Consider the following 10,450-nt stretch of genomic DNA (forward strand, 5'->3'; position numbering starts at 1 on the left):
TTCTTCTGCACATCCTCCTCTGGGGGCATCTACATTGTGCTGTGCTGGTCTGTGCTGGTCTGTGCTGGTCTGTGCTGGTCTGTGCTGGTCTGTGCTGGTCTGTGCTATGCTGTGCTGGTCTGTGCTATGCTGTGCTGGTCTGTATTGGTCTGTACTGGTCTGTGCTGTGCTGTGCTGTGCTGGTCTGTGCTGTGCTGTGCTGTGCTGTGCTGTGCTGTGCTGTGCTGTGCTGTGCTGTGCTGTGCTTTGCTGTGCTGTGCTGTCCTGTGCTGTCCTGTGCTGGTCTGTGCTGGTCTGTGCTGGTCTGTATTGGTCTGTGCTGGTCTGTGCTGGTCTGGCCTGTGCTCCGCCCTTCTCCATGGCTTGAGGCTCCCTAGAGGGCAGGATCTGAGGTCTCCAAGGTATGACAGGTTTATCAGAGGGCAAGCCAGTGTTAAGGCAACTATAGCTGGCTGGTACTGTGCTTTGACCAGCCTTGGCACAGGGTAGGAAAATTTAGCTTTTAGCTGAACTCGTAGAACAGAGAGAAGGATAAAGAGGCAGACAGGAAGCAGGATGAGGGTTTGTGAGACTTCTGAATTATTATTTTTCTAGGGGAGACAGAATTATAATTTCGTTATGATAAAATTTGTTATAACTTGGGGATTTGCTCCAATTACCAGGCTATTTGGGAGTTTGATGTGTTCTCAATTTGGTTTCACTGAGTACAAGAAACTAATTAGACTGTGTGATTTGAGCTGCTTGTGCTTAAATATTCCCTGGCCTCGGGGAATCTAAACCATGCGTGTTGTCACTAGGCTAGAGGAAGAAGACTGCTTTTTTTTTTTTTTTTTTTTTCGAGCTGGGGACCGAACAGGGCCTTGCGCTTTGCTAGGCAAGCGCTCTACCACTGAGCTAAATCCCCAACCCCAAGAAGACTGCTTTAACCATCATGTACCCACATGTGCGGGCTTCCTGTTTAGTCCAAAGTGAGGGAGGTATCATCATTTAGAATTTGAAACATTTCGTTATACATGATTTTAATTTTCAAAATATTTATAATAACAACAACAGTTGGCCTCCAAACCCAGCTGAGGAATCCAATATTCTACTGCCAAGGGCAATCTGTTGGATTTATCGCTTCACTTCAAATAGTCTCCGTGAACTTGGACCACTTGGGGGAGATGAATATTAGCCGCTGGTTCCACTGCCACCACCACCCCCCCCCAAACACAGCATTTAATGAATACCCACTTATCTCCAAACTATAAAAGAGTTCTTCGAGGGGTTGGGGATTTAGCTCAGTGGTAGAGCGCTTGCCTAGCAAGCGCAAAGGCCCTGGGTTCGTCCCCAGCTCTGAAAAAAAAAAAAAAAAAAAAAAAAAAAAAAAGTTTTCAAAATGAGTAACATCTCTCCATTTTAAGAGCACGGTTGGAAGTCCAAACAGGAGAGGTGGCTTTAGCTTAAGTCTGAAGCTGAGATTCAAACTCAGGCCCAGCGGTCCTTAGGGCGCCATCAAAGATCTCCCAGGAGGCCAGGCTGACTTCCGTGACGGAGCAAATATCCTCAGTGAGTGTCCTCATGCGTGAGACAAGCACCAAGGACGTACGATGCAGCCAGGCTATTTGCCAGGGAGGTTGTGGAGGGCTGGGTCTTTCCTAGGAGAGAGGCCCTGCTGACCCCTTCATGTCCACTAAAAGGCAAACCCGGACATGAAATGCGGCTGCGCAGAGTGGGAGGAACTCCGGTGTCTGAGACAACGCGCATGCTCTCAGATGCAGTTCTGTCAGGCGGTGGACTCCAAGCTGTTTCCCGTGGGGAAGTCAATTAGTCTTTTTATTTTATTTTATTTTATTTTATTTTATTTTATTTTATTTTATTTTTTGAGATTTGGCCTCCTCTTTACAAAATGAAACGAATAAAATTCTCTTCCTGGGTCGTAAAATGATTATACCATTTACTGGATGATGGTGCCTGAAATAATACATAAAACGCGTAACCACGTCCCTCAAAGGGTTGACATAGATAGCGAGTGACAGGATTTGGACCAAAGGCTTAGTTAATGAAAAGTACTGGGTGCACTTGGATAATAGCAGCCCCGAGCCTTGGGGTAAGCTTGTGATTTATCAGGTGCTTTTTGTTTGCTCACTGAGGAAGTGGATGTGTGTCTCTCTACTGGACTAGGGAGTTCCTCCTTACTGTCCTTCATGGGGCTGGGAATGTTGGGCATCGGGTAGGCAGGAAGGTGGTCTGACTTAGGACCTGCAACAAAAGAGAGAAGGGAAAATAAAGACAAACTTCAGGAGTGCAGTTTTTTTCCTAGGGCGCTCTTAAGCAATTACCTTTGTCAGAAGGGCAGAAAAAGCAAGAGGCTCTGGCCTAGTCGCGTGGCCCAAAGAGTTCGTCGGAGGAGACAGAAGAGTAGTTAAAACTCAGCTGACAATTGTGGATTCTAGAAGCACCTCTAATGCTTATCCCAGCAAGCTGCAGGCAGGCTTCTCAGCAGGCGTGGGTGATTGATGGACGTAATATACCACAGCGGCTCTGGGCGGGGCCTTGACTGCATTAGCTCCCACACCCCGGAGTGTGAAACATAGATTCCATTCCGGTCTCTGTGAGTGGGCCTGCCCAGTCACATGTGAGAAGTAGGGAGCAGATCATGACCAAGGACACATGGTAGTAGGGAAAGCAGGGGACCTGGGCGACATGGCTGCCACCAACGATGGCACCTTGGACTGGAGGAGCGTGGGGCCCTGCTGTAAAACTGGACCACTTCTTCCTGTGGTTGCTTATCACATACCATTGATTCCATTTATGATACAGTGGGGGAGGCGGTCAGAGAATAGGTGGTAGCAATATGTAATTCCAGAACCTTCTCGGCTTTGTTTAAAATTTGTCTTCTTTTGTGCCTCTGCCTTATTTTTCTTTGCAGTGTCGTAGTTTTGCGATATTTTGCAGTATCGCAAAATCTGTTTATTGTTTTTCAGAGCCTCTGGCTCACTCAGGCAAAAGGGAGCTTGGATTAGTGAAGGGAACATTTGATTAGCAACTCATAAATCTAACTGGCTCTGAGATCTCGGCAATTTTACTCTTTCAGCAAACATTAGTACAATGGTTGTGCGCAGGGGGTTCCTACCTAACTTGGAAGATGTCAAGATTTACAAAACAGCTCCTGCCTTTCGCTTTCCCTGAAAGTCGAGCATCATGGGATATTCCCAGTAGATTATAGTGTGGACCAAGTTTGGGAATGCCCAGCACCCCAGGGTGACTCAGGACAAAGGGTGCTTAGCAAATCTGGCAACACCGCAGGAAGGACTTTTTCCCCTATCCTTACCTACCAATCATCTTATTAGCAGAAGCCTCTGACTTTCATTTTAATAAAAGGCACTGGGCCTAAGGATATGGCTCAGTCAGCAAGGCAAGCCATCGCATGCAAGCAGGGGGACCTGAGTTCAGAACCCCAGCACCTTCCTAAGCAGCTGAGTGTAGCAGTGCACACCCTTAACTGTAGCATTTGGGGGCCGTTGGGTGAGGGGTGGAGCCAGCAGATTCTTGGAGTTGTTTGCCCTTGCCAGCCTAGCTGATCAGTGAGCTTCAGAATCAATTCTCAAGGAAGAACATGATGGAACGGGGCACCCAACATCCTCCTCTGGCCTTCATGCTCGCACAGGCATACACGCACTACACACACTAGCACACATGTGCATGCACAGACCCCGCACCCTAAAATACATTGGTTGTGATCCACTTTTGCTGATCTAAGGATATACGTAAACTCAAGGATTAATTCAATAAATTCAACCTTTAGGTAAGTCTGAGGAAGTTAGCTGCTAGGGCAGGAAGAACTTGGCAGCAGGTGCAGGGGACTACTGCTCATGTCACTGTTTCCATAAAGGGCCGTGAAAAATACACAGTATGCAGGAAGGGAGGAAGAAATGAGTCCCGGCTTATCCTGTCAGCAGCTGGGGCAGCTAGGCCACAGACAGAGCCTGAGGACATCTTGAGTCAGCCACTCCCTTCACCACAGGAGGGAGGGGAGAGGTCCTCAGAGGCAGTTTGATGAATGGTGTGGTGCAGTGCGTGAATTCCCCTGTGAGCCAGCAACATGGGAAAGCAGAAGCTAGGTCTACAGGGCCCAGGAAGGCAGAGAGTTGAGTGCTCCTCTGGGGATGAGGGTGAATGTGGCTTATCCAAGTGTTTTCTCAATCAGTTTCGTCGCCTCTGGGTGTATGAGTGAAGTGGGGTGCAGTCCCTGGATCCAGAGCCCTACCTTTGTTGGTGCATAAAGACAGCCCAGGGAATGGTTGCCTCTGTGCAAACCTCTACTACTCCCTGTATCAATCCGATTTCTGAATATATATATATATATATATATATATCAACTTCATTAAGTTTTAAAGAGGTTTGCATTGGCTCATGGTTTTCTTTGGGTCTCTAGTGGAGAGTATGTGGCAAAGTAAACTCTGCATTGCATGTCCAGGAAGCAAAAGAAAGAGAGGAGACCATAGCCTCACAATCTCTTTTTAGAGACTTTAATTAATGGTGAAAGGAATACCCATTAACTTCCCTGTAAATGTTCCACAACCTCTCAATAGGTCTAACCTGGGGACCGAGCCTTAAACACATGGACCTTTGGGAGACATTCAACACTTCAACTAGCATACTCCCCTCATGTCCTGGATCTCTCAAAATTTCCCTGGTAAACTTCACTTGCCAGCCACGAGTCAGCTCAGGAGGAGGCTGGGGGATTTTAGACCACAGCCAAGAAAACAGAAGTTGGAAAGAGACGCTCTAACACCACCTCGGGTCATTGTGAGAGGAAAGGAGAACCTGCAGTTCATTGAACAAGCAAAAGGGGTTCAAATCCAGCCATGGATTGCGTAATGACTGGGATATGTGCAGAGAAATAGTCATCAGGCGATCTTTGTCACTATATAGTCTGCTTTCACAAACCTAGGTGCTGTAGCCAAGGTATGGAATATATAGGATACACACATGCACACACTCAGAGACAAAGAATAGACTACTGCTTCTAGACTCTCAGTGAACAAAAAAAAAAATGAGACTAAGTCAAGTGCAAGAGAAAAAATTTTAAGTGTGAGCCCACTGTACCACTGTAGAATAACAACAAAAGTAAAGTATTGTAAATCTCTAAACGAGGAACACATTCATTAGCAAGGATCGCACGCACTTTGCTAAGCATTTGTTTATGACTGATAGTGCAGCGGTGTGTTTACGCCAGCCCCCCCACAAACACGCGAACAAATGTGTTACGTTCTAGAACTCTGATACCCAGGGCACCACTTGGCGACGGGGAGCTTTGATTTTTAAGTCCCATCTTACGGGAACACCATTGTATGTGCGGCTCATAGCACGGTGCATGGGTTACATCAATTAAACTCACCCTTAAAAGGACTAAATCTAGGGCTGCAGATCTGTTGGGAGGAGTGAATACTAATCCCTATCCATCAAGACAATGAACAACGTCAAAAGTTAATGACTCAAGAACTAATATAGACTAGATGTGTGGAGGTGGCTACGGGGAGCTACCATCCCTCTGCTACCACAAAGGGAGTGTAAATACTTGCTTTGGGGGTGGGGGGGGGAGGCTGGAACTAGGCTGGAGAAGGATGGAGCTTTGTCTAAGCTCTTAATAAGCACTCTTGTTTTTAATCATACACGCATTGTTTCGAGGTGTTTAAAAAACAATATTAAGTGCCAGATGTGGTGGCACGGGCCTGTTTTATAATTGGGAGCAAAGATACATCTTTCTTCTCTGTCTCCATGGGCATGGCCCCATTTTGTCAGCAGAGAGGTGTGTAGGCAGGTGGGTGGGTCAAAATCTTCCAAGCCATGGTATCCCCCCTACAGCCGAGCAGTCCAAGTTGCTTGGCTCAACCCAGCCTCTTAAAAGCCCTATAGTCCTACGGTGAGGAGCCCATGGACTGGGCCTGTGCCAGGAGACCATGGACTTGCCTCTTGTCCACGCTTCGGGAGTCTGGAAGCAAACATGAGCAGAGAGATGAGGTGCTGTGCCTGCTCTCTCTCTCCCTTTCCCTTACAACCATGGTCTCACATTACTCCCATTCTCAGCTCCTCTCCACCTTCCAGGACCTGTGGGAGAATGGCATTTCATTCTTCAAGTAATTTATCTGAAAGGACATTAACCATTGGGCCAGTAGGCCCACTGGAAGGCAGTGGGATGCCACCTTGGTGTACAGAGAGAATATTCTTTGAGCACCTAGTGAGACACAGGCCCTCTCTTGCTCTGATACTTGTAGCCAGCTGTGCTCTCTAGCCGGAAGACTGGAGAAACTGGGCAGGGGGAGGAGCAGACCTGGGGTGTGGGGAGGGCTCAACAACAAGGCCAGTTTATTCTCTTATTACCCATGCACCAACATTCATCAGGCAATGACTGGGCTCCTGTCGCTCTTCTGCAAATGCCCTGGACTCTTCAGCTCTTGCTTCCTCTTCTGCTCCTTCTCATCTGGCGGTCCTCTGAAGGTCTGAAAATCTAGCTGTTCTTCTCTGTGGAGGGACAGAGTCCTCAAATTTTATCACTGTGACCCGTGATCTTGTCACACATGACATTAACAGAGACATCAGAAAGAAATCATCATCCCAGAGCTGGGACCAGAGCTCCTGCCCCAGCTCCTTCCTTCCCTTGGGCTGTGTGGCACCAGATAGCTTTTCTCCAGCTTCCTCCCATGGCACTAGACCCCTGGCCACCTGCTCAAGACCCCTCAACTTGGCTCCTAGGATAAGACTCGCCTGAAATCTTCGCTCTTCTGCTTTTGAACCCTCACGAACTCCTAGTTCAGATTCTGTACCTCCCAGCAAATTCCCTGAGATCACTTGGCTGCACTCATTGGCCATTCTCAGTGCTCACTCACTCCTGACTTGTTTATATTTGTTGTGGGTTAATCACCCACTTGCTTAGAGGCTCCCTACACACTACTATCTAAGACTGAGGCCAGTTTTCTGATTTGGTGTCATGACTGCTGCAGTCAAGCTCAGTATGGGGTATTGCTGGGGCTCTGTGTGTCTGTGGTCACTCATAGGGAGTCGCTCTGAAGAGTAGGCCCTGCCTGACATTCTGGTGTCACTCCCTCTGAGCGGGGCTCCATGCTGTCTGTCCTCTTGGGCTCAGGCTTCTGCAGGGACTGGACATACTTGTGCCGTGTAGTGCAATCCTGGTTTTCCGTTTTCTTTCCCTATCCTGGAAGAACTCTTTATTTCCTTGTTCTTCCTTCCCATGCCAGGGAAAAGAGTCACAAATCAGGTCACTTTCTGAGGGTTTGGCTATAAGAGGATTGGTGCTTATATTACCTGGCTGGAAGGCAATTTGTGGAGAGCCTGCGGAGTTAGCACTGATAAACTTTGCTAGGAAAATATCAGAGATTTATGGAAATAGAATGATATCGGTATCTTAATATGTTTACATAAAAATGCTTTCAGATGCAATATTATCTTTAAACAAGAAGTAATTCTATTGTGATTTCCTGGTCTTTCGGCTCTTCCTTACTTTGCTGACCCCCTCTCCCCACTCCCCACCCCACGCCCCCCACCAGACCACCCCCAGCTCCCTTCTCCCATGTCTTGTCTCTTCTCTTTGGAAGGCTGGGTGGTGACTAGGAGAGCTGTTTCGATTGGACATTTCTCTAGCAAACCCCTCTGCCTCACTGAGAGTCTGAGGATAGATTTCTCATTCACCACGATCAATGTCTTTAATCGTATGCTTTTCTCCCCACCCTCCTCCTTGTCTTGAAAACTCAGAATAACGCAAAGCAAACTAAGCACAAGCTGAACAATCAATTAATTTATTTGAGATGGCAAGAAAAGGTCCCAGCTATGTTGTGTTGCCTCTTTCCCTCCCTCCTGCAACTCCCGCTCTGGGAACCAGGGACCATTTTCCCTTCGGGCAACTGTCACATGTGCATAGTGGTAACATTCTAAGGGGGGTCCTCAGTTTTCTAAGGCTATCTTACCCCCCACTCCATGAATAGTCTATTCAGAGGTGAGATGTTCCTCCTTCCCCAGTTCTGCCCTAGGAACTGCTCCAAATTGTGACTAGGGGAGCAAACTGCTAGTGTGGGGGAGAAGCTACTTTCCCTACTCCAAAGTCACTACCAGGGTCACTCCGAGACATTTCTAGTTGTTCCTGGCTCCCCCCGTTAATTGTATTCCTTTTCCTTTTCCTGAAAATAAATTCTTTTCTCACACAGTATATTCTGACTACAGTTTCCCCTCCCGCTACTCCTCCCAGTTCCTCCCATTTTCCCTCCTGTCCAGATCCATTCCCTTTCTGTCTCTCATTAGAAAAGAACGAGCTACTAAAAAATAATAATAAAATATAACAAAACAATAAGATAAAACCAAAACAATCACATCAAAGTTGGATGAGACAAACCAACAGAAGGGAAAGAGCCCAAGAGAAGGCCCAAGAGTCAGCAACGCACACTCATTAGCACACTCAGAAATCCCATAAAAACACTAAAGTAGACGCCGTGCTATAATTGGTGCAGACCCATGCAGGCCCTGTGCTTGCTGCTTCGGTCTCTGTGAGTTCATGTGAGCTCTTCTCATGTTGACTGAGAGGGACTTGCTTCCTTGGTGTCTTCCATTCACTCTGGCTTTTATGCTTTTTCTGCCTCGTTCCCTGAACTCTGAGGGAAGGGATTTGATGGCCATATCCCATTTAGGTCTCTAACTCTCTGAATAATGTCTGTCTTTGGGTCTCTGTCTTTGTTCCCGTCTGCTGTCGAGGAAGCTTCTCTGATAATGGCTGAAGAAGACATCATCTACAAGGATAGCAGGATATCACTAGGAATCATTTTATCACTACTTTTTTTGCTAATAATGTTTGATTTTATCCTTGGCCCTTGGGATATCTAGTCTCTGGTTCTTGGTCACCCCAACAGGGTTGAGTATGGGTTCAACCTTTTGGAGTGGGCCTTAAGTCAAGCCAGGTGTTGGTTGGTTACTCCCACAAGCTTTGCACCATCATTGCCCTAGCATATCTTGCAGACACGATGCCATTGTAGATCCAAGGGTTTGTGGCTTACTTGGTTGCTTGGAGAAAACCTTTGGTGGCGTGCAGAGCGACTTCCTGTATCAAAGATGCTAGGATGCGGGGAGAAGGCTCTACGTAGGCGCCAGCTCCACGTTTCTATGTCTAATGAGTTGCATGGGTGTTATCTTCATCAACGGGGCCTTGTTGTCAGTCTATGAAGAGCAACCTACTATCTCCGAAACAGTCTGGGTGGTTTGGGGGCTCCTATGGAACTCTCTTGGCTAACAAACTCACATAGATGTAACTCAATCCCAATACCGGAAGCTTCATTTGGTGACAATCGATGGCCAATGGGATTTTCTCTCCCCCATTCTTTAGCAATGTCATTTAGACTGCCGACTTATATGTATGTATTTCAGAAACTTTGTACTGTATTAGGTTTCTATACTACCCCTCAAATGCCTCTTAATTTTAGCTGTCTCTCCCTGCATCCCCTCCCTCAACCCCTTCTCTCTTTGCCCTCCCCACTTGGTCATCCTACTCCATCCCCCTTTTATTCACAGCTATCTATTCCATTTCGCTTTTCTAAGAAGATCTGTCTGCACCCTCTAGTCTCTTACTCTATGCTTACCTCTGCAGTTCTACAGAGCTTGGTTATCAGTAATTAACAGGTAATATCTACATATAAACAAATATATACCATATTTGTCTTCCTAGTCTGAGATTTCACCTCACTCACTATTCCTATCCATATGACTACAATTTCATGGGTTTTTATTTTTATGGTTGAGTAATACTCCATTGTGTAAATATTTTCATTATCTATTATTCTGTTGAGGGGTATCTAGGTTGTTTCCAACTTCTGGCTATTATGAACAGAGCAGCACTGAATATGGTTGAGCAAGTGTCTTTGTGATAGGATACCGTCCTTTGGGTATAAGCCCAAGAGTGGTATAGCTAGATGTTGAAGTAGATTCCCATCTTTCTGAGGAACTGCCACACTGATTTCCATAGCAGTTGTACAAGTTTTCACTCAACCAGCCATGGATGAGTGTTTCTCTTACTCTTCATCCATGTCAGCATGAGCTGTCACTTGTGTCACTGACTTTTGCCATTCTGACAGGCATTTCCCTAAGGATGCTGGACGTTCCTTTAAGTGTTTCTCATTTGAGTTTCCTCTGTCGAGAAGTCTCTGTTTAGATCTGTACCCCATTTTAAAAATTGGATTGTTTGATTCTTGATATCTAGTTAATTGACTAGGTGTTTATGTATTTTGGATATTAGCCCTCTATCAGATGTGGAGTTGGTAAAGATCTTTACCCATTCTGTAGGCTGCTGCTTTGCTCAAATCAAATCAATTGACAATGTGTTTTGCCTTCAGAAGTTTTCAGTGACCTGAGGTCCTGATTATTAATTGTTGATCTTAATGCCAGAGCTGTTGGTGTTCTGTTCAGGAAC

This window comes from Rattus rattus, chromosome 4 (genome assembly GCF_011064425.1).
Source record: "Rattus rattus isolate New Zealand chromosome 4, Rrattus_CSIRO_v1, whole genome shotgun sequence".
In the NCBI taxonomy this organism is placed as follows: domain Eukaryota; kingdom Metazoa; phylum Chordata; class Mammalia; order Rodentia; family Muridae; genus Rattus; species Rattus rattus.